The sequence below is a fragment of the Vanacampus margaritifer genome, chromosome 17 (assembly GCF_051991255.1).
Source record: "Vanacampus margaritifer isolate UIUO_Vmar chromosome 17, RoL_Vmar_1.0, whole genome shotgun sequence".
Taxonomy (NCBI): domain Eukaryota; kingdom Metazoa; phylum Chordata; class Actinopteri; order Syngnathiformes; family Syngnathidae; genus Vanacampus; species Vanacampus margaritifer.
In genome coordinates, this window is record NC_135448.1 from 16112826 (window position 1) to 16136244 (window position 23419).

The 23419-nt window shown below is 37.8% G+C and overlaps 2 long non-coding RNA genes across 3 annotated transcripts; both read right to left on the reverse strand.

Annotated features, from left to right (window-relative positions):
• Positions 1–2180: 2180 nt before the first annotated feature.
• Positions 2181–20873, reverse strand: LOC144037580 (uncharacterized). Its single transcript, XR_013288971.1, has 4 exons — positions 20844–20873; positions 20753–20795; positions 8996–9113; positions 2181–2467 (listed from the first exon to the last, which is right to left on the reverse strand). It is a non-coding gene; the product is annotated as an uncharacterized LOC144037580 (long non-coding RNA).
• Positions 20874–21231: 358 nt separating this feature from the next.
• Positions 21232–23110, reverse strand: LOC144037525 (uncharacterized). Of its 2 annotated transcripts, XR_013288937.1 has the most exons (3): positions 22993–23110; positions 22633–22784; positions 21232–22325 (listed from the first exon to the last, which is right to left on the reverse strand). It is a non-coding gene; the product is annotated as an uncharacterized LOC144037525 (long non-coding RNA). The 2 variants fall into 2 exon arrangements; XR_013288936.1 differs by lacking the exon at positions 22993–23110 and having other exon boundaries at positions 22633–22977.
• Between the last annotated feature and the right edge of the window lie 309 nt (positions 23111–23419).

Below are 23419 nucleotides of genomic sequence, written 5' to 3' on the forward strand. Positions count from 1 at the left end.
AAAAAAACAATTGGCAAAACGCATAAATCTCCTAAAGTAGGACAACAATGCATATGGCCAAGGTAATGTGAGGCTATAAAAGTTGGGGGTGTTGCACAGATGAGAGTGCATGAAAAGATGGGAACAAGACATAATCTATTCTGGTAAAGTGCACCATTGGACATCAGACAGAAAATGTTATGAGGTACAAACGCTTCCTCGTGCATATCAAACAGATGATTTTTGCCCGAGTGATGCCACCTTGGCGTTATCAAACTGTAGTGAGATGGTAATGCAGGCAGCTGAAGAAGGGCTGGTGAATTTCTTGGACAATGCATACCAAATGAGATCTACAACATTGTCCTTTACTTCGCAGCTTGGCATTTCTTCCACTTGCATCAGTCTGTCTTCGTGCCAACATAAGAGGAAAAACGTACGTTTTAAATTGTCTTGAACTCACAATAGTTTGGGAGAGTTCTGTATGAAAAGTAATGCTCTGTAATTAGTGGAAAACAGACTTGTTTGGGGTTTCTTTGAGCATTTTTTTTTAGCCAAGAATATAAAATATATATTTTTTTTTTTAAAGAATCATTTAACTGTAACCGCTGTGAAACTTTGGAGTGTTTTTGCATGTTTTGGGAAAATGGTTTGAACATGATTCAGTGTGATTTCCCACTACATTTTCAAGCTGCTTGTTTTGCATGCAAATCTTAATTATGCATTCAAATCTCATTACCTTCTTTGAGTGGATGTGATAAAGCAATGGGACATCATTTTAATTAGGAAAAATAAATAAAAGGGATTGCCTTGTCACCGAATACCAAAAATGTCAACATGATGTTGGCCTGGGATTAAAAGTCACGGGATCGTCAGGGGAACTGACAGACAGGCTTTGCCATCCCCTGAGTTGTGCCACCAACAGGGTTTGAAAGGCCATTGTTTGGCTCCGACATCTCATGTGAATCCAACTACGTTATGACATTTCCACTCCACTAAAATGGGAGCAGAATTATGTATCTGAGTCATGCAACTTTTTCAGTCTGAAGCAGGTATAATTGGTGAATTGATATTCCTCAGATAACATGTTGGTCACACACAAAAAAAAAAACACTTATAAGCACAAAAATATCCAATTCAATTTGCTTTTAACAGTGAGCGGCCAAGTAACATTTTATAATTCAATAACTTCTTGAAAATGTAATAAAATGTGCACTTTACTACTTCAAAAATGTTATAAAACACAGTAAAGTAACGTCACCATAATGTTATAAAAAAATGCTGACTGATGTTGTAATAACTATTTTTACTGATAATGTAATACCAGGTGTGAAAGTGGCTAGAATTTCTTGCCAGAACTCCCAAGTTTGCCACGCAGCTAGATTTTTTTTAATATATATTTTTTGGGGTGGGGGTCAAACCTCCTCAAACCACCGAAATGCAAAGAAAACTGCGTATGGCACCGTTATACCTAAATCACACAACAGGTCTTACACTTGCATTAGGCTACTACATTACATTTACTGTAACATGTTTGTAATGAGGCATACGTGAGAAAATTATATTTGATTCAAAATTGTATTTTTTCCAATGATGTGAAAAATAACAGATGACAAAAACACTCATGTGCGTGACTGGATTCATCAGATACACAGAGAACGGAGCTGGTGGACAAAACTCTGTGGAATAAATAAATAATAGTAATAATTAATATATAAAATAACAACACACCGCCTAAGCCCCCCGCCTCTTTTGGTGATTTGTTTGTATGTAAATCTGACGTTAGTAGATTGTTTTCTTCTTGTGTGGCAGCCTGGCAGGTTATTTAACAGTTGCCGTCATTTGTCCGGGACCGATAGCACCGTTCCGGATCGTTCCGGTCCCGAATCTTTTACTGGAACGTAGTAACTGACTGTTCCGGCACACTTTCATCCTTGTGTAATGCCTTATCATATCCCAGAAGTCTTTGCGGGCAGTGCAGTTCTAATCAAGTGGGTGGAGCCTATTTTTATTAACCTGCTACAGAGTTGGTTTAACACTAAACAAATTAACTCTGCCAAGTAACTCCAAAAATGACCTCCATTTAAATCAGAGAGTGTTTTGGGGGTTGTCTGAAACATTTAACACCAAAAATTTGAACACTCCAATTTTTGCTGTGAAATGTTTATTACAGTCTTAGATGCTCAAAACACAAAATGTACATCTTTGGACTGAAAATAAATATATAGTACATATTACATTATTTATCAAGTTTTACATTACCAGTATAATTAAATAAATAAAGTGATGGTAAAAAAAAGGTACTACAATATCAGTGCAAATTTGACTACATTTTCAGGTGTTATTACATTTTCAGGAAGTTGTTACATTATCGGTTGCTATAGCCCTTCTATGTCCTCAGTCTGTGTTCTCCTTCTTCCCGGAACATCCCAGCCAAAATCCCAAGGCAGCAAACAAAATGGCACAGATTTGTGAATAAAAGATCAAGTGGCTGTAAGAAACAAGAGAGGACAGAGTGTATTGTTGCTCAGCTATCAAGTATAGAAGAGGTGCCAGAAATGTGGATACAAAAGACTTGATGTTGCGTGTCTGTGTGTGTGTGTATTTAGCAAATGAGTATCAATGATTTTATGTTGCCTCTATATATCAGAGGCCACAACAATGGTGTCTTAACTCATTCAAACGCAAAAAACGTATTTTTCAGTACTTTGTCCTTAACTCCCAAAATGTGTTTACACATTTTTTATGCAACAGCATACAGAAGGCTTTGATGCAGCTTCTGACATGAAGAGGTGGCTTAAAGCAATAGTAGTTATTTAATAAAAACGGCCAGCAGGCGGCAGCAGTGTATAAGAGATCAGCCAGGGCCATGTTGCAACAAGTTCTTTTCCCCAGTGTTTTAAACAGGTTTGTGAATAATGAAGAAACTTAGCTATATTCTAATGCTAATTGCTGCAAAACGGCAACAGATACAAATATACTTTTTTTCCCCCGATGAAAGAAGAGACTAATCTTTCTTTTGGTAGTATGTTTTTATAGCAATAGAACACAATATTCTGTGGGCCTTGCGAAATCAGTCAAAATCTAGTAAAACAGCCGGGAGCGAAGGGGGTTGCTTCAGTGAAAATGGCTCAGAGTTAATGAGTGAACAACCAACAGAGAGCACAATTATAGCAGTTTATTTCTTGCCTAAAAAAGTTTACCATGAAAACAGAAGTAAATTGGAAACATTTGGTAAAGGAATAGTCCAGTGTGAGCGGGAAAGTTATTCGGTAAATATTGTAATAGAATCCACAGACTGGTGGAGAGTGAATGCAGTGATGCGCCCAAGGCGGAATAAGTCAGCGCATCAAGTATTCTGCATCTACTTAACTTTGCTATGGTGGGAGTCTGTATTTTCGGCTGCTGGACTCATGACACAAGGTTGTGTTCACAAACTGATGTTTAGCGCTGAGTCACTGACTCCATTTTCTTAATGCTCATCTACTGTGTTCTGCCTTGTTTCTCTGATAAGAGAGGGGGGGATGGGGGGGGGGGGGTCAACAACTTCAGAAGGCACATGTAGGCGATATAAAAAAAATTTATAAAATCTTCGCAGTCCTGTTCAAATGGCAGGATTTTGTCAATGCAAAAATAGACCAAGGTAAATGATTTCAAAATATTTTCAGCAATTAATGTAACATTTACAAATAAAAAGTTTTTTTCAAGAGGGGAAGTATAAATAAAGTGCAAAAATGTGTTTTCATAAATGTACACACCCTCTTATAATTCATGTCAAATGGGGGTTAACACCTCATTTGAAGTGCCTCTTTACCCTCTCTGAGGGTGTGCACACTTTTGCAACCACATTATGTTGTTCATTTTTACTTCCACTCACAGTCAAATTTTTTTTTTTTCAATTGTGATGTGTAGGTTAAAGAGGTCACATTAATGGTGTAAAAAGATTTGTTGACAAATGTTTGACAAAATGACTTCTTTTTTTTACATCGCAAAAACTGACATTTGAACAGGGATGTGTAGGCCTTCACTTTTTATAGTCTATATAAATGGTTTAATAGTGTTATAAATAATACATTTTGGATTCTCTTACTGCTTTTTTTTTTATCAACAAACTGGACCGAGCTTGAAATGGCAATGTGGACTTTATTTGTATTTTTTCGAATGCAGATCACTCCTCTGCTGTATTTTAATTAGCCTGTGCGTTTTTTAATTATAATTGACAAAAAAAAAGACAACATGCCAATTGACTGCAGTACATGATCCCCATTATTTCTCCATGAGATGTCATGTTTATAATTGAAAGTATTATCTCACTGATCACAGCTACTTTTCCTATCATCATAATTACCCCTGCTGTGTCATTTAGATGGTAATTCGCGTGATTGTTACCCGACAAAAAAACATTCATCACATTAATAGCATCCTATGGGATTGAACGTTATTGGAGATTTTTTAATAGTGGGCTTTTTGCGCATTCATTCTCAGCTTGAACAACATCGCTGCTGTGGAGTAATACGGAATGAGCCGTTTATTCCAGGTTGACCTTTAGGTCCGACACTCTTCTTTTTTTTTTTCAATTTTGCTTTCTACCAACCTGCAGTCTGTTGTCCAAAAAGTTGTCATCAATATGAATGTTGTCGAGTCAAGGCTGTTTGCCAATTTCAGATAGCAGATATTTTCTGAGGGGTACGCGCAAAACAAAAATAGAGCATTTGCCAGCAGCCAAGATTGGTGTGTTTGTTTATTTATTTATTCATTTTTGGGTGACCTTTATTCATTTCTTCTTCATTTAGTTTTAAATTCCTGATTGTGTTATAATATTTTGTCAACCGTGTTTTCACACTTGCTTGTTGGCAGCACTGTTGGCAAACAACATTTTATTTCCATTGTTAAATGGAAAAATTAACACAAAATGTTCTTAACAATTTATTGCATGCACCACCACTAGTCTAAAAATGGCATTTGGATTAACTCTTTGACTGCCAGACGTTTTCAGAAAAGGGATGCCATGGGTGCCAGCCGATTTAAGCATTTTGACTGATCTTTCAAGGTCCACAGAAAATTATGTGTTTGGACTATGGAAACACACATACTACCAAATAAAAGATTGGACTCTCATCTTTCATCAGAAAAAAAAAGTTTGTTTCTACCTTATTCCGTTTTTCAGTAATCAACAATAGAAAATGGTTAGTTTCACCTCTGTTTTGAAACAAACGTATTTTAACGTCTTTGGCACTCCTCCATAGGATTTTACTAAACGTTATTTAACGTTTTTGGCAGTCAAAGAGTTAATATTGTGATTATGGAAGATGAATTAAGCTGGTAACGGGCTCAGGTAACGACCAATTATGGCTCTCCAGGTCATGTTTGTAAATGAGAATTAGTTCTCAAATATTTTACCTGGTTAAATAATGCAAGTGGCAAAATGGCCGCACCCTTAGATAGATAAAAACAGGTGGATTTTGCTACTTAATCCATATTCCACAAACGGAATATTCGTCAGAATGTCATGTTTAGACGATTGTGGCTGCATAGAAGATATTATTGTAAAGAAATCCGCTTTAATGTTTAGTTTTAATACACACTGCTTCTGCATACATGTAAGTTACTGAAACTAGAGTTTTCAGATACAAAATCTAAAATATTGAAAACATTTTCACTCCAATTAAGGTAGAATCCCACCCATTCTGACAGTCTTATCACATATAGGGAGCACGTGCACAAGGATAATGTGAATCCTCCTTGCACATCTATTGTGTGGATCAGCCAAAATGTCGGTCGACAAATCACAATAGAAGGCGGGATGTTGGGATGTCAAAGGTTTAGCTGCACCGAGATAGCATAACACACACACACGTTATCATGTAAATTTTATTCCAGATAGGAATCGTCAAGGGGAACAGAACGCTGCTATCAGCAAACATTGGGGGGGATTTTGGCAGCTTTTACAAACAATACTGAATGTCACCGTGAGTGAGCACAAAAAAACGATGAGGTGTCGTCTCTATCCAAGCCGCAGTGTTTGTTTGGGGCCCGAGCACATGTCCTGTAGCAGATTTTGTGTTGCGGGACGTTGTTTCGGTATATCAACTCACGTAAGCGAAACTCTTCACACATTTGTGTGGCAGTGATAATCATTGTAACACAAATAATGAAGAAGCGATAGGAAAGCAGCGTGGAGGCACGGGAGGTTTTAGAATTTGAAACGTGCAAGCAGCGGAAAATAGAGATGCTGTAAGGGAAACAAAGAACGTTAAACTTTAAGTTTTAAAGGTACTTTCCTTTCATTTTTTTTTTAAACGTAAGGACATTTGATAAACGCAGTATAACAGCCTCACCCTTCTTCTGAATTTAAATTATTTGGTTTGCATTTGTAGGTTTTTTTTATCTAGAGCCCAAAGAAATCGTGATCACACTAAAGACAAATTGGAGTATTAGTAAAGATTGATCTCATTGCTTCAGCATTTCCACATATGTTATGATTTTTATTCTCCACACTTTTTTTCTTTATTTGCTCCCAAACATGTATAAAAACGTTCTGTTTTAAATATTGCCATGGTCCCAAAATAGTGTTTATACATTTTTTATGTTTGAGCATACAGAAAGCTTTGATGCAGCCCCTGACCTAAAGAGGTCGCTTAAAGAAAGAGTAGTTATTACAAAAAAACAGCCAGCAGGTGGCAGCGGAGTATAAGAGATCAACCAGGGCCATGTTGCAAAAAGTTTTGACCCCACAGATTTGTGAATAATGATGAAACTTAGCTAAAGCTATTCTAATGCTAAATGCTACAAAATGGAAACAGATAGAAATGTACTTTTTCCTCTTCATGAAAGAAGAGAGTCTAATCTTTCTTTTGGTAGGTTCTATGTTTTTATAGCTATAGAACACAATAATTCCAGGGGCCTTGCAAAATCCAGTAAAACAGCCGGAGCAAGGGGGGTTGCTTCAGTGAAAATGTCTGTCAGTAAATGAGTTGAAAGATAGAAAATCAGCCTCTTGAGTCCAATAATAATAATAATAATGATAATAATTATTATTATTATAAAATTATCAATTTGCTACTTACATCGATCCTGTATCAATAATAATTTTAAAAAGGGTGTTGAATATTTCTGACAAAATCTATTGGTATTATTTTTGCTAGGGGAGAAGCAAATCACCTGGAAAAAATAAAAGACTGAGCACAATGCCCAACACAAACACGCACGCCCGTACACAATAGAGGCTAAATAATGAAGAAGAGAGGCACATTGCATAAGTGATCAATTATCCATGTCACCAGATTAGATGATGTGCAAAAAAGAAAATAGTCTGTTTTTCTTTTCCACCACAAAAGGCATCTTGAGTGCGGGTTCGATCGAAGTAATAACAGCCATTTGTTGATGGATGACTTCAGGCGAGCATTCATCAGAAATACAGATCGGGGATGTACAGTGCTGCATGTTGGAAAATGTTTGTGAGACGACACTTGTCGTCCATTATCTATTTTATAAATATAATAATTAGGGATGGGGAAGTATTGATTACAGGTATTTCAAAATATAAGCACTCACTATCAGGCGCGCCATTTTACGAACAGGAACAAGAAATTCAAAGAATTTCATGCAATTTTATGGAAATATGCAACATTGGGATATATACTTCTTTCTTTCAAATGATCTAGTCAACATCACCTAAGAGCACAAACACATTGTTTTTTTTCTCAGGTGCTCTGTTGCGCAGCTAGGCTTGTCCCAATACGAAACTGGAGATGTGGTATGTATATAAAAAGGTAGGAAATTGAATTCAGCGAGCTGCCAGCAAGAGTGACCTCTTCATCTATCGATTCCTCTCCTGTCTGAATGGATCAGCGTCAGGGTGTGAGGAGCACATTAATTTGGAAAAGTGTGAAGGCAGCTACTTTTGGAAAAACTTCAGACAGAGGCACATTCATACACAACCTGTTACATAAGTTTTTGCAAATATATAAATAAAGCAGTTAAACAAGTTAGTTCAAATATTATTTTTTTTTAAAAAAGGTGGTCGATAGCATAAAATCTGAATGGCAACCAAGCAAAAATGTAAAGATCTTACTTTCCATAAAACACATTTAAAACGCTCTTTTTTTTTTTTCTTTTTTTTTTTTACGGGACAACAACAACTGACTTACCACTGACTTACTATCGCTAAAAAAACAAGTCTTGTTAACTGGAAAAATAAACAAACTCTGAATATCGACCAATGGTCTAACCTCCTCATAAATCACATTTTAATGGAAAAAATATCTGCCTCAAATAAAAACCAAATATCAAAATTTATAGAAACATGGTCTACGTATATAGAATTTTTTAACCTCCTTCCGGTTACTTAATTCTGTCTGTTAGCGAGAGCCACTACATCGCGATAACTTACATTGATGTTTCTGCATCTGGCAATTTATTATTATATTATATTATTAGTATGGGATTTTTTTTTAATGGGCTTTAGGTGAACTGATGAATACACACACGCTCGCACGCACGCACGCACACACACACACACGCACATACACACCCACATACAAAAAAAAGGGTATATATATATGTGTGTATATGTGTATATATATATATATATATATATGTATATGTATTTAAAAAAAAAAAAAAAAAAAAAACATTTATTACATTTTTTTTAATTGATTTGTTGGATTAAAAAAAAAAAAAAAAAAAAAGGAGAGCAATGATGATGTCAAATCGAATGAACAATACTGAGCTCTCCCGTAAAAAAAAAAAAAAAAATTTAAAACGCTCTTAACTCTTGAGCATTTTACTTTTAGTCACAAAATGTCTTTCTGCATTTTTTTTTTTTATCCAAAGAAGTGATTTGGGTGAAACCAACACATTCTACTAATGATCACATATGAGCCTCGCAATAATTTAAATTGGCATTCAAAAGGTTCTCTTTTTTTATGGCTGGCAATTAAATAGTTAACATAAAAACGAATAAATAGTCAAAGGTTTCATTGCAAAACATTTAGACATTCAATATAACAGTACTCACAGTCGTATACGCTTCATCTTCTGCGAGTAATTGAGCGGTCCGTCCTGTCCAGGCCGTCCATGTACAGCATGGCTTCCATCTCCATGAAACAAGTTCACCTTGTATCTCAAGGCACCAACTGTAACAGGAGTCAAAAGTCAGAGTGTGAATTTCCCTTCAAGGCAATTTAAATGAAAATGTTGCAGGAAAATCAAGCGGTGGGATCACTGTCCCGTCTTCAAAAGTCAAATCAACAAGAACAGCTTTGGCTTGTCTCCTGTCACTTACTGTAGTTGACAAGTTGCTGTGAAATTCCAACCTTAACAATGGAAGATGACATTTTGCACATCTATTCCTGTCAAGGCCTTGTCTTGTGTTTTTTTGACGCCTCAAAGTAAACAATGGAGTATTTTGGAGGAGTTGCGACATAGCTTTGAAGCATTTCAGTGACAGTTGCGTCGGAAGGAAGGGGAATTTGATTACAATTCTGAGGACCTCTAACTCACAATTGGGCCCTACAAAATACTATTTTCAATTTGTGCCATTAAAGTGGCAATATCTTCCTCCTGGTATCAATTCCAGACAAGATGTGTAAAATGTTAATAAGATTAAGAGGTAAACCCTTGTGGCGATGCACTGCATGGTCCAAACGTTGCGAATATGGTGCGCTGAAATGTTAAATTGTGTCATCATTTCCACGTGTTTATAGCGGTAGGGCATGTGATTAATTGAATCCTGTATATGTGTTACAGTTGGAACGTAATCATATTAAATGAAAATATGCTCCATTGGTACATAAAAAAAAAACACACCTTTAAACCACATCATCATGGCAGAGACTAATGCTGTGCTTCTCTATTGCAAACAAACACAGCTGAGATAGACCAAAACGTAAAACTGATCCCGTCACTTTGGTCTTCTAGATGGACCGCACAGAGATATGCATAGGTACACACTTTTGCATATATTGATAATACAGTATATTAGGGCTGTCAGAGAGTTCTGTGAAGTTCAGATCAGGTTTTCGTTATGCTGTATAAGCAAAGCAGCAAGTGGTCGGATTAGGTATCAAAGAGAAAGAGAAACAATTAACAAATCTACGATGCAAATATGAGGAAACCACTTTGGATTATATATTTATATAATTTACAGTATGTGATGGGTTCAGATATGGTTTTACTACAGTTCTCTTTCTTTCTTTCTCGTTCAGAACTCTTTCAATCTAAATAAAATAAAAAATAAAATAAACTTAAATTTTTATATTTCATTAATTTAGTAGGATGTTGTACATAGACTTAATTTTCAGTGGTTATCAGCAAATTAGCATTTGCTTAATGGTGCTTATAGCCAATTTTGTAGACGCGGTGCTTGATTAATCGTTTCTTGATGCAATTGCACTACTTGGCTGCAACCAGAAGAGGTGATCTATGACTCATTCTGGTTTGGAGAAAAGCATGACGTCAGCAAAGGAAAGAAGTCCTTGGTTGCATTCTGCTAAATGCCAAATGGACATCGACATCATTCTCAGCAGTTCTCAGAAATCACAGTGATTTCACAGCATCATTTTAAAACAATAATTGATTAAAGAATCCTTCAGTATGTCAAAGAATAAATTCCTAGTTTTTGTAATGTGCATGTTAAAATGTGTTAATGTAATGTTATATATTTGTGTATAATAAAAGTTCAGGACCTGCAGCAGTTTGGAGAAAGAAAGGTATTTTTTCATAATTTTTTGTCATTGTGTTAGATAAAATAGTCGCTATTCAGTATTTCGGAAAGGTATGGTATAAGACTGGTTGGGTTGAGCTGACTGCAGATCTATTTAAGAAACAGGCAACAGTTTGTGTCAAAAAGGTGACCATAAATTTGAATACAGTCATATTACATGTGGAGTACCGCAGAGGTCAATATTAGGTCCAAAATTATTTTAATTATACATCAATGCCATATGTAGAGTATCAAAATTGTTGAAGTTGGTCTTGTTTGCTATTGATACAAATGTTTTATTTTCTGGGGAGAATTTGCAACAGATTTTTTAAAGATTATTACAACAGAAAATAACAAATTGAAGTACTGATTTGACAGAACTAAATTATCTAGATCAGTGGTGCCCCTATCCAGCCTGTTTTCCATGTTTCTCTCCACTAACACACCTTTTTTTTTTCTTCTTCTTCCCTGGAGAGCTCAGTATTGTACATTCGGTAATTTTATCGATTTGACATGTCATCATCATTGCTCTCTTTTTTTTTATATATATAAAAAAAAAATTATTAATTTTTATATTTTAATTCTCGAGGACCGAACTTGCGCGCCCCTGATCTAGATTACGATGTTTGGAAGACATAGAATTAACTGCCATGTAGAACGGATAATAGATAACACAAATAGAAAGAGTATATGAAATCAAATTTCTTCATGTAATCTTAGACCACAATAATATGCCATTATACTAAAGGAGGGTGCAAAACAACTTCCTGGAACGTCTCTGAAATATAAGTTCACTACGTTTAAGATGAATAACAAATAAAACAATAAAAGAGGAGAGAATGCTGACAAAGAGCACTCAAAGAAAATAAGATTACTTCCTGGCCTATCAAACTTGCTGACCGTATTTGTACGTCCACAATGTCCCGATCCATACTTCCAGGTCTTGATTATTGCATGGTTAAAATGGAAATGCGGCGTCTCAAAAAGTACAGCAGAGTGAGGGCATTGTTATTGACGATATATCGCTCCCCCCTCTAGATTTGAAGCGTTTTCCCTGCGAGGGAATTCGGTTTGCATACATTATGTCAATGAAATACGGCGTCACAGCAGGTAATATTACCTTGCACCACCATGCGTCTTTCCCCTAAGGCCTGCTAAGTGCACCGAGCAGCCGTCATGGGACCCATTTATAGCTGTCCATTCCATTCACATGAATTACATCCCACATAATTTCCATCTTTGTTCATGCACGGCAATGCCAAAAGCCTGTGTGTTTGACACTCGTGTAAATCAAAGAGCAGTTCGCCATTTTGAATTAAGGTTCCCAAGTTACAAAGCTATCATTGGAGTGAGTCATGCCGTGAAGTATGGATGGCATGGGCATTCGCGGGACTCCATGCCAAGTGGGGATCGCGAGGAAGCCGCACACGAGAACGTTTATTATGCTCGCCGATTTATGACTTAGCATGTTTGCTCCTTGGCAATCATTGTGAATAAACTTGAAAATTCCTTAACTAGAAAATCCATATTTCCATCCGTTCGCACTGTATTTGCGGTAAGTATGATTGAATTGGCAAGTCATGCTTACATTGTCTTCTGCATATAGAATTTACAACAGCTCAATAATGCAGAGTGTTCACATGCTAAGCGTTCATGTTATGACCGTTGTGTGTTGGGTCATGAGGTCATTGTGTCATTCTGTATATGTCCCTTATGGTGATGTTGTCACTTATTATGTAAAGTTGCTATGGTCCTGTTGCAAAAAGGACAGTAGAAAATGTAAGAAGAAAATATAAGAAAATTACTTCAAATAAGCAAAATTATCTGCCAACAGAACATTTTACTTAAATTTACCTGTAAGATTTCGAAAATCCAGCCCTGCTCTCTGTTGTTATTTTCTTTTATCTCTGTTTTCCAAGTCCCGTGTCTTGTCTGCGTTTGGGTCTTAATGCAAACACCTCACGTGACAGTTCCTTCACCCCCCCAAAAAAATGACACCTCAGAGAAAATATGGAGAGAGACACAACAGCGGGTGCTGAAGTGGCGTGAGAGCGAGTACTAAATGGGCCATGAGATTTGAACCATTCCCTTTCATTCATCATTATGGAGAAAGTGAGCTCACTCGCTAAAGGACAAACTAATTGTCTTGTTAGAAAATTGCAGTTGTTTGTTTACATTCAACCGTAATCTGCTGCAGCCAACATGAGTGAAAATTCTTCAGATTCATGAAGTTTACCTGTATTATTATGACAGTATATTAAGTATCTTATAACCTTCTGAAGGCAATTAGAAGATGACAAAGATAAGGTTAACGATAACAGGGATTCACTGCACCAAATGACCCATGACTGTTTTAGCTTGCATTGCTTTGCCAAAAATGACCGTGACTAAGATACGAGGCACGTTTGCCCAGAGCTTAATTATTGAACAGCATCCATCTCCAAAATCTACTTAAGTTCCATCCTCCCTTTCCGTCGTCCTGTTTATTTCCCTGACATCACAAGACACAAAACAAGAAAAACAAAACAAAGCTCTCGACTGCAAGCTGAAAACAACATATCAGCAAGTGACAACAGAACCACCCAATTTACTTTGACACGAGCAAGATTGCCATGCGGCCGCTGTATTAACAAAGCTTTAACGGCTGAAATCTCCCAAGGCTAAACTCAAAGTATTCCCTGGACTTTGGCATTAAGTGCAGCTGTATTTTATTCACCACGTGAAGATCTTTTCTGTACTTGCTTTAACCTTCATTGAAAAGAAAAAGTGGTGTTGATGAGAAATCACTTTTTGCAGGTAAATAAAAGGGAGTCATGGACTCAATGGGTGTTCAATGTTCATCGTGGACTCGTATTTTGCTCTGCACAGTGTGTAGGTGGCGATTTTGCATTTACTTTAAAAAAAAAAGGTGTGAATGTTGAATAAAGGAGCCGACTGTGAACCCGAAGGCAATATATCGTATTATACTGTTGCTTCGGAGTAGCTTAAAATACTGTATTTATTTATTTTTTTTGGTCCTCCAGGCTTGTCTGTGTCTTCATCACTCTGACTTGTATGCTGCTGATGGCCTCCGAGGCAACACACTTCTGTGTTAATGCATCACCACCACTTGCCAAGGCAGTTGGAAAAGATTTTGAAGCAAATACGAGACGACATATTGCTGGAGGACACGTGAAACCTCGGGCATAAGCTCTAGCCTCACTGACACTACAAACCGAGGGTGGACAATCGGACATAACCGCAGGAGATGGGCTCAGTCGAAACTACACTATATTGCCAAAGTATTCGCTCACCTGCTTTTACTCTCGTATCAAATTTAAGTGGCCTACCATTCTTAATCCATAGAGTTGAATTAAACGTTCCCTGTTCGCTAGTGCTGTGCGCAAGTGGGTGGTCATTTGTTTGAGTGGGCGTGGCAAATGAATCAGGAGTCAAATTTTCTCTGGTGATTTGATGTAATTTTTTCCGGTTGTTGGTTGGAACGCCGACAGCGCCAACAAGTGGCCAAGCCAAGAAATGTGGAAATGCTAAGCGATCATTTAGAAACAGGAAGCAGAATGCGTACATTTCATTCAAGTCGGTATAGATATCGACACATAGAGCCTTCACTGAGCACCGCAATAGTCTTTATGTTGAAGTCCCGCTTATAAAAATGATGTGTCATAGCTGCATGTCTGACGTTTGTAACAAACCAATTCCCGTCAAAATCGCTCAATAATTCAATGAGTTATAATGAACTTTTATTTTGAGCCAGACACACGCGAGATGGCGGCTTTATGTGCGTCATCGATCAATCAAGTCTAGCTACGGTATGCTAGTATTTCTATGGTCTCCGCAGCTAGCTACCAAAGCATGCAAGCTAATCCATCCAGCCAGGACTATTTACTATCATTTTACGATGTCCATGTGTGGAATAGCCAACCCAAATTCTACCGTTGGTGACAATGCAACACAAGATTCTAAGAAAAGAACAACTATTCCGTAGTGTGTCTACTGATTATAAGTTATCAAATAACTGAATGACGAGCTTTGACACCTAAAGATTTCTCAATTTACCATTTTGATCCAATTGTATTCATCTTCCTGGAAATCCAATTTTTGTTTGCCCGAATATGTCTTTAAGTTACGAATCCAAACGGAATGTTCGCTGACATCGGTATGATTAGCCGGGATTTGGGAAGACATTCCAGGGCTCTACTGTTAGCACACAGTTGGGGATATGGAATTGCCCAAGAATGTGGGTCCCTTATTTCCACTGAAAGGGAAAACAGATTTTGGACAATTCCATGCATGTTTGAGGATGATGCATCCCTGATCCAACACGTGCTGCACCAGTACACAACGGTAGATCCATTAAGACATGTATGAGGGAGTTTGGTGTGGATGAACTTCACTGGCCTGCACATGGTCCTGACCTGGACGTGACCCGATAGAACACCTCTGGGATGAATTAGAGCAAAGACTGAGAGCCAGACCTTCTCGTCCAACATCAGCCTGACCTCACAAAAGAAGAATGAAAAAAAGGGTCAAGAATTCTATTAAACGGCCGCCTAACCTTTGTGGAAAGCGTTCCCAGAAGAGTTGAAGCAATAGTGGGTGGCCCGACGTCATATTAGTTCCTATGAATTATGAGGGGGATGTCAATTACGTTCCGTGTTTCCGTTGGGAGTTGGAGCTTGTCCAAGTTTGTTCTTAATTATTGATATTAATAACCAGTTTACCCATCGCCACCATATCGGTCCCTCTATTAATGTTGGCCCATTAGATATCAAATGAACCATGAGTGTCATTCGGAATAACACACAACTTCAACGTGAAATAAATGGTTACAAATATGTTTCAAATGAGACATTAATAGAAAGCAATAAATAAACCAAAACAACAGTTTAACCCAAAACGGAGCAATTTGCAACCAGTCAAAGTTTACATTGCATTTCAGTTCCAAAGTAACTTTGATTTTTATACCGGCACTTTTATGATATCCTATAAATTTATGGCGACGCAAACATTGAAGCTTGCTGAGATGAATTGGATTCATTACCAAAATATAAACCACAAGGCACTTTGCCCATATATTTATATGAATCCAAGGTATGACACTGACCATATATTTACCGTGCCTCGCATTATGACATTTTGCAAAAGTTGGCTCTTTGATCCCAGAACATAAACAATTGGCTGCGTATGGGAGACTTGTGAAGGCAGACTGAAGATGGGGTGACCTTCTGCCTCAAGCGCAGTTCAAACAGAATTGGAAGAAAGCCAAATGAGAGGATGGCACGTGAGAAATCACAGCACAATGTTGTTTTAATCATTATTATGACCCTTTTGGTGGCTTGGACTACTAACAGTCGCATGCGAATAATGAGCATACAAAAGCTACCAAAACGAATTACAGTATAGTATAAATGCAATGAGATCCTAACTACAGTAGGTTTTATACTAAAAAATCAAAAATGAATAGTCTGCCTTTCAGTCAGTTTATATTCAAACATAAATTTGTCACAGAACCCCGCCCCCACCCCACCAATTCCAACCAAACTCAAACTAGCCGACTTCAAATGCCCAAATGGCAAAGGTCAACAACCCAACATGTCCACAACTACCGAGAACAAGGGCACTATATATCGCCTAACAAGAGAAATGAATTGCTCAGATGATTGACACCTGTCAGTGCAAAGCAACACAAAAGAAACTTCAGACATTCAACTAAGCTGCAGATGAGCACCAAAGACACTACATACAAATGAACAATGTGAAAATTGAATGCTAACTTTAAACAAAAGCATGTCAGTGAGAGAGGCAAAAACATTTCTCAACTGGCATTCTTGTCCGTTCTTACGTCCTTGTGATTCCGTGAAATGCCATCAGTCGCGGCGCAAGTACTGTTCCAACTGAAAAGCACTGAATACCCGGATGTTCTTGTTAGCTAGCTTAAACCAAGGCTGGATCGTCTGAATACTTGAGTAAGGCTTAGCTAGGAATATATCCCAGGACGCATTTTGTGCTGCTATCATGGAAATATGTCAGATTGAGAGAGAAGGTAATAAGTACACAACAGTTCCAATGTTCAAAGATACTCACGTTCTTAGGAAGACCGTACTCTGCGTTCTTCATATGGAGAAACTTTTTCAATTTAGTTGCGACTAACGAGCGCAGCTGGCGAGTGGGGCAAGTTGCTCGTTTGGATCAAATAGTCAATCAGACCCGCTTTCTTGTCCCCGATTGGTGGGTTGAATTGAGGATGAGGGCCACCAATCAAGGGGAAGCAGTTCGAGTAGCCAAGTAGGGCACAAGCGCACAGATTAAAATGTACAAACACTTTCATAACGTAATCTGACAACCAGAAAATACTATGGGCCATAGCACGAGACAACAAATCTCATTTCAGTTACTCAGCAGCTATGATGAAACCAGACACGGCTGCTCATAACTAACGTATATAAAGCAGCAGCCATTTGGTAATTTACAATTCCGGCCATGTGTTGCCTAGTGAATCACAAACAACATTGTGTTCAATTTTACAGAAAGCCAGAGGTTAGACTGCTTAAACTTTTAACTTAAACTAAATTATTCTCATTAATTTTAAATGACTATAACTAAGTTCAAGATGGAACCACACGAAACAGTGACAATGCTTTACATTGATACAATTTGCATGATGCTCAAAATGATCGACGTCCAACGTGCAGGATTTTCTGATAAGTTAGTGCAGAGGTCCCCAACCCTGGTCCTCAGGGACCGGTATCCAGCCTGTTTTCCATGCCTCCCACAGCCAACACAGGTGATTCATATCATCAGCTAATCAGCCATCTCTGGAGAAAGGCTGATAACGATCTCCACCTGTGTTGGCTGTGGGAGGCATGGAAAACAGGCTGGATACCGGTCCCTGAGGACCAGGGTGTTTTCCATGCCTCCCACAGCCAACACAGGTGATTCATATCATCAGCTAATCAGCAATCTCTGGAGAAGGCTGATAACGATCTCCACCTGTGTTGGCTGTGGGAGGCATGGAAAACAGGCTGGATACCGGTCCCTGTATCCAGCCTGTTTTCCATGCCTCCCACAGCCAACACAGGTGATTCATATCATCAGCTAATTAGCAAGCTCTGGAGAAAGGCTGATAACGATCTCCACCTGTGTTGGCTGTGGGAGGCATGGAAAACAGGCTGGATACCGGTCCCTGAGGACCAGGGGTTGGGGACCTCGGAGTTAGTGGACTTAGGTAAATATATATAACGCAACAAGGAAGGCTTTTGTTTTGGTCCTGATAATGATCCTCAGGTATGTTGGCTGATGGAGACCGGGGTTGAGAACCAGTGTGCTAGAGCATACAGAAGGCTTTGATGCAGCCTCTGACCTGAAGAGGTTGCTTAAAGCAATGGTAGTTATTACAAGAAACGTCCAGAAGGTGGCAGCAGAGTATAAGCAACAAGCTTTTTTCCCAAGTGTTTTCAACAAGTTTGCGAATAATGATGAAACTTAGCTATATTCTCATGCTAATTGCTCTGACTCTTTCTAGTCTTTCTTTTGGTAGGTTCCATATTTTTTTATAGCAATAGAACACAATATTCTGTGGGCCTTGCAAAATCAGTCGAAATCCAGTAAAAAACAGCCAGGAGCGAAGAGGGTTGCTTCAGTGAAAATGGCTGGGAGTGAATGAGTTAAAATGGACCATTTCAAATTAAATCATTGCATTCGGTTTGGTGCTTAAATGTGTTTTTAGTTGTGGTTCGAAGAATTTGAACTAGAAATCACACTGAAAAAAAATCACCTTATTGAGACATCACCCTGAGCATAAAAAAGAAAGAATATGTGGATTACAACAGCTAAATAAAGGGCAGAACTTTTTTTTTTTTTATCAACGGCACCAGTACCGCAAGAAATCTGACCTTGCAAAAACTGCATGAACCCAACCCAACTAATATTGCTGGCAGAGAGCGTATACTTGAATAGCATTTGCGGGCATATTCTGGCAAAACTCCAACCTAATAAGTAATTCATGTACTGTATTAAAGCTAGGATAAATTCAGTGGGCGTATGAGAAAGAGTGTGTACGAGTCGTCCACTTGCTCCATGCCGGCACAGATGGTATAGCTGGTCTAAAAAGTGTTGTTAGTGTTGCAGGGGAGCAACGGCCGCAGCAAGTGGACAATCACCGCGCTGAGAGATAATTTCACACTCGCTGCTCTGATAACTGTCTGGACTGCTGCTGGAAGCAAAACTGGCAGAGTGGCCCTGCAAAGAAATCTTCGCACTTCAAGCCTAACAGAATTAAGAAAACTGTCCAGGCAGTAAAGCCAGTGTGCAGTAAGTACATGAGTGCATCTCGTCATTAATTTGTAAGTTCTTTATCAGTCATTGCCATCAAAATTAACCTTTTTCATTTGTGGTATAGTTGAGTTTTCAACCCTCCACCATAGTAGACCTTGAGTGTTTCATTTGCTAAATCCTTTCGTTCAAAAGCAACCAAATTTCACATGAACATATTCTTTGAATAAGATACTTTTTGTTAGTACAGCAACAGTTACCTGTTGAAAAAATAAAGAAAAGAAAAAAAGAAAATCAGACCGAGGGCCATGATGCCGAGCAACATGACACAAATCAGAAGTGAGACTATATTAACAGCATCTGCCGTTACTAGCGCTGTCAAAATTAATCGATTATCAAAGTAATCGACAACTAGGTTAACTCAATCACTCCCAGCCCTTTTCACTGAAGCAACCCCCTTCGCTACCGGCTATTTTACTGGATTTACAGGTTGATCTCTTATACTCTGCTGCCACCTGTTGGCCGTTTATTGTAATAACTACCATTACTTTAAGCGACCTTTTCAGGTTAGAAGCTGCATTGAAGCCTTTTTGTATGCTCAAGCATAAAAATAAAAAAATAAATCATAAAAAGCGCATAAATACGTTTTTTGGACCATGGCAATATTTAAAATAGAACGTGTTTATACGTTTTTGGGAGCAAATGAGTTAATAATCGATTGATCATTTAAGGCCAATTTTTTAACATTTAAGATGATCCCAATCCTATGATTTCAGCCTCCCAACAATAATAATATTTTTTTTATTTCTGTAGTCCTTCATGAAAATAGTTTTGCAATACAATGTAATGCCAAATAAAATTATACCCAGTTATTCAATTATTTGTTGAATTAATCCATACAATAATTATATATCATATAGTAACGATATAATAAATACAGTAATATATAATATAATAAAATAATAATGATTCTATAAATATTCAATAATGAAATTCACCTACTTAGTACAGTCGTTTCACGACATAATGTACCACAATTACACAGAAAACTCAAAAACACACAGCAGGCAGCGAAACAAATGCACATCTTGCAAATACTGCATAGCACATCGTGTTTCAAGTCTTTAACCACCAACTGTCCCAATATTTCCTGCTCTCCCCTATTTGCTTTGTAATATCTGGCTTTGCATGAGGTAAACTGTGTCATTAAAAAGCAATCCATGAATATTTGCACCATGGAACCTTCTGTGCAAATAGGTTCAAATGTGTTCATGCTGAAAAGACTGCAAAACATCTAAACAGGCACAATCAAGCTAGCTTTGACGGGATGAATGACGTCCTTTGACTTTGACTTAGGAATAAAAATAAATAAATTACCACAAGAATAAAAAAATATATATACAGTATGTTGTATTAACCATTGACATAAAAACAAAGGCAAAATAAAACATTTTAACAGGTTGTCCCCTCACTCCATAAATGTGTTTGACTGGTGGGGATTGGTGCTAAAAAGCCTCTGAACTATTTCAGCTATACCAGTAATAATAATAATAATGTTTAAAAAAAAATGTTCAAACATACTTGCATGGAAAGTACTTTCAAAGGTACTTGTAGGCTAATGCTAAAAACATAGCATATTTTTCCCAATGCCCATGAGGTATTTATTATGTGCTAACCCATCGGCAGTTCCACACTAACACTAACAGAATGGTGACACAAAGCACACTCGAGTGATTCAACAACAAATGAATCCTTATCTTTAAAATGAAACCCAGAAAGAAAGAAAAACAGGTAACTTACATGTAGCATTCCCAGATGCTAAAGATGAGCTTCTATTCTTCTTCTATCGTTTGTGACCTGCCAGCTAGCAAATCACTTAATGGTGCATTACTGCCACCAACTGGTATGGAGAGCGGATCATGATTTACTTAATAAGGAAGAAAAAAATATCTATAAATCCTACTAATTCTATGGATTTCATTCAAATACTGCAAATTATTATTAATTAATTTATATATTTTTTTTATATTTAATTTTTGAATTATATATTTTGAATTCGTTTTTATTTTCACTTTTATTTATTTATCTATTTATTTAGTCATTTATTTATTTTTAATTTTGGCAGTTTTGGTCCTCCATACTTCAGCACCAAGCTTGTGCCACATTTTAACATGTACATCCTCCTTTTACAGATATAGGCGTGTATCACAACTGGAGAGCTTACAGTAGTAGAGTAGAAAAGGGCGTGTCATTGATTCCCCAGTCATAGAGAAAGAATGTTCCCAAACAGATATGTCATGTTTTATTTGGTTCCCACTCCATTTTTGCTTCCTTTTTTTTTTTCCTGTCCCCTTAATGTACTTTCAAATTCCTTGGACTGGCAGAAGGCATACCTGACGTCCAGGGCACGGGGGTCTCTATATTAGATAATTATTCTATCTGTGGTGACATTGTAAAAAAGAAAAGCAAGTCATTTCATGCTGTGTTGAGCAACTTTGCTAGATTATGTTTGGGTCTCCGTGGCGTTCCCAAACCGTACACATCCACATCCACAAGTCTCAGCAGCCTCGCGTAACTCCCCCCGTGACAGATGGAGGAATAGAAATGAGCAGGTGTATAACTCGGCAAAATCTGTGTGCACAAGTGTTGCAGTGGAAAGCAGCGGTGAGGAAATAAGCCGCGTTGAGCCTTGCAAAGCACACGATGGGTTTTACAGTCTAACTCGTATCGCCTCTGGTGCCGGCACATTATTAAAAAAAAGAAGCAACATTTGCTTCTTTTAAAATTGCATGTTTTTGACTGCGTCACTCGAGTCGTCAGCCTTTCACCCATTCACTCCCGAGTCAAATTTGATAATCTCACCATGAATTTGCATAAATCCTTCCTGGCACTTTTGTCAGGATACATTAAAATGCTAAAGATAATCATCCGCAAGCTCTATTCTCCCCCTACGGGGGGAAATAAACGCTCCAGTATTAAGGAAACAGTCAACAAGCACAATTCTGCCAGCAAACTTAGCACAAGAGCAACTCCAAGGGGAGTGCTCAGCAGCCGATTGTGAGCACTGATGAGTTATGCAATCAAAGCAGTCAGGGGAATGCTCATTATTGCATTTTTTGGGGCTTTGTTTGTTTGGCTTATTTTTTGGTCTGTTTCTCCCTCGGTGGTACACGGTTATCTCATTCGAGAGCTCCTCATGGCCCGCCGATATTGCCTTCCTCTCCATTTGATGTGGGGTACCTCTCCGCAGTGCCAAGGCTGTCACAGCAGGAGGGAAAAGAGGGCTCAGATGCGTGCAGCTCTTATCTTTGGGTTCTCGGTGTGATGAAACGGAAAGATGTCCCAAAAGTTGAGTTTGATCATATACTGTGCTCTACAACCAGGTACAGGATCAAAAGTCAGGAAAAAGATATCAGCTTAAACAATTTGGCATTATTCACCTTTAGTGTTATTTGATTTGATAAAAAAGCTAAGTATTACAAAACTGGAATACATAATTTCAAATACTGATATAAGAAATATTACACCATATGCATTGCAATTCTCCTAAATAAAAGAAAAAAATACAGATCTAACTATGCCAATCGGAATTTCTTCTTGATTCAACTGATCTAAATGTAGTGTCGTCTCCGTGCAGTTGAACTTGATTCATTTTCATTTCATTTATTTCAGTAACTTACATGCAGGCTATAAGTGTAGCAGACTTAAGATGGATGTAGCACTCAAGGAGATGAACACTCAGGCAGGAGTCAGGACAGACACTTGTTTTCATTCTGCATGTAGCAAGAGAAAGGCACAGTCACGCTCGGGAGGCAACGGCGAGGTCTCTCACCTGCAGCAAAATAATGTACAGGTGAAGCCAAAGCTCAGACGACATAATATAGTTTAGTGTCACTTTTAGCAACCAAAACCAACTCTAAAAATCAGCTACAGGTTAATTATAAATCTACATCACATTTCTATGCAGTTTAGGAGCTTTTCATTAACTTTTGCAACTCGCTAGTTTAAAACAATGGAGAGAGCATCGCGACACGTCTTACCCACAAGCAGTTACGTCACAAATGAGCCCTTGTTGTGCTTCATTAATGAACGCCCCCCTTGCTACAAACCATGTGGAACTAACATAATTATTTACAAAATAGTCAATATGAATTAACGGTATAACAGAAATAACTGTAAAGTTGTTTTAACCCCTGGGCGTTATTTGACCATTTTTTGGCTTTTTGTTGGTTCTGACCAAGCCATTTCAAAATAAAATAACGTCAAGGGGTTAAACAAAAAATATGGATTTTGAGACACAAAATGAGAGTAGCAAAATATTTACTCAGCTACATACGTTTATTTTGTAAAATGATATATAAACAGTCAATCCTTCCTGGAACAGAGCTATTGTTTGTTTGTTTTTTTAAATATTTTTAGCTCTGTATATGCGATTTCCAACACAAATTCTCACCCACAATAACACCT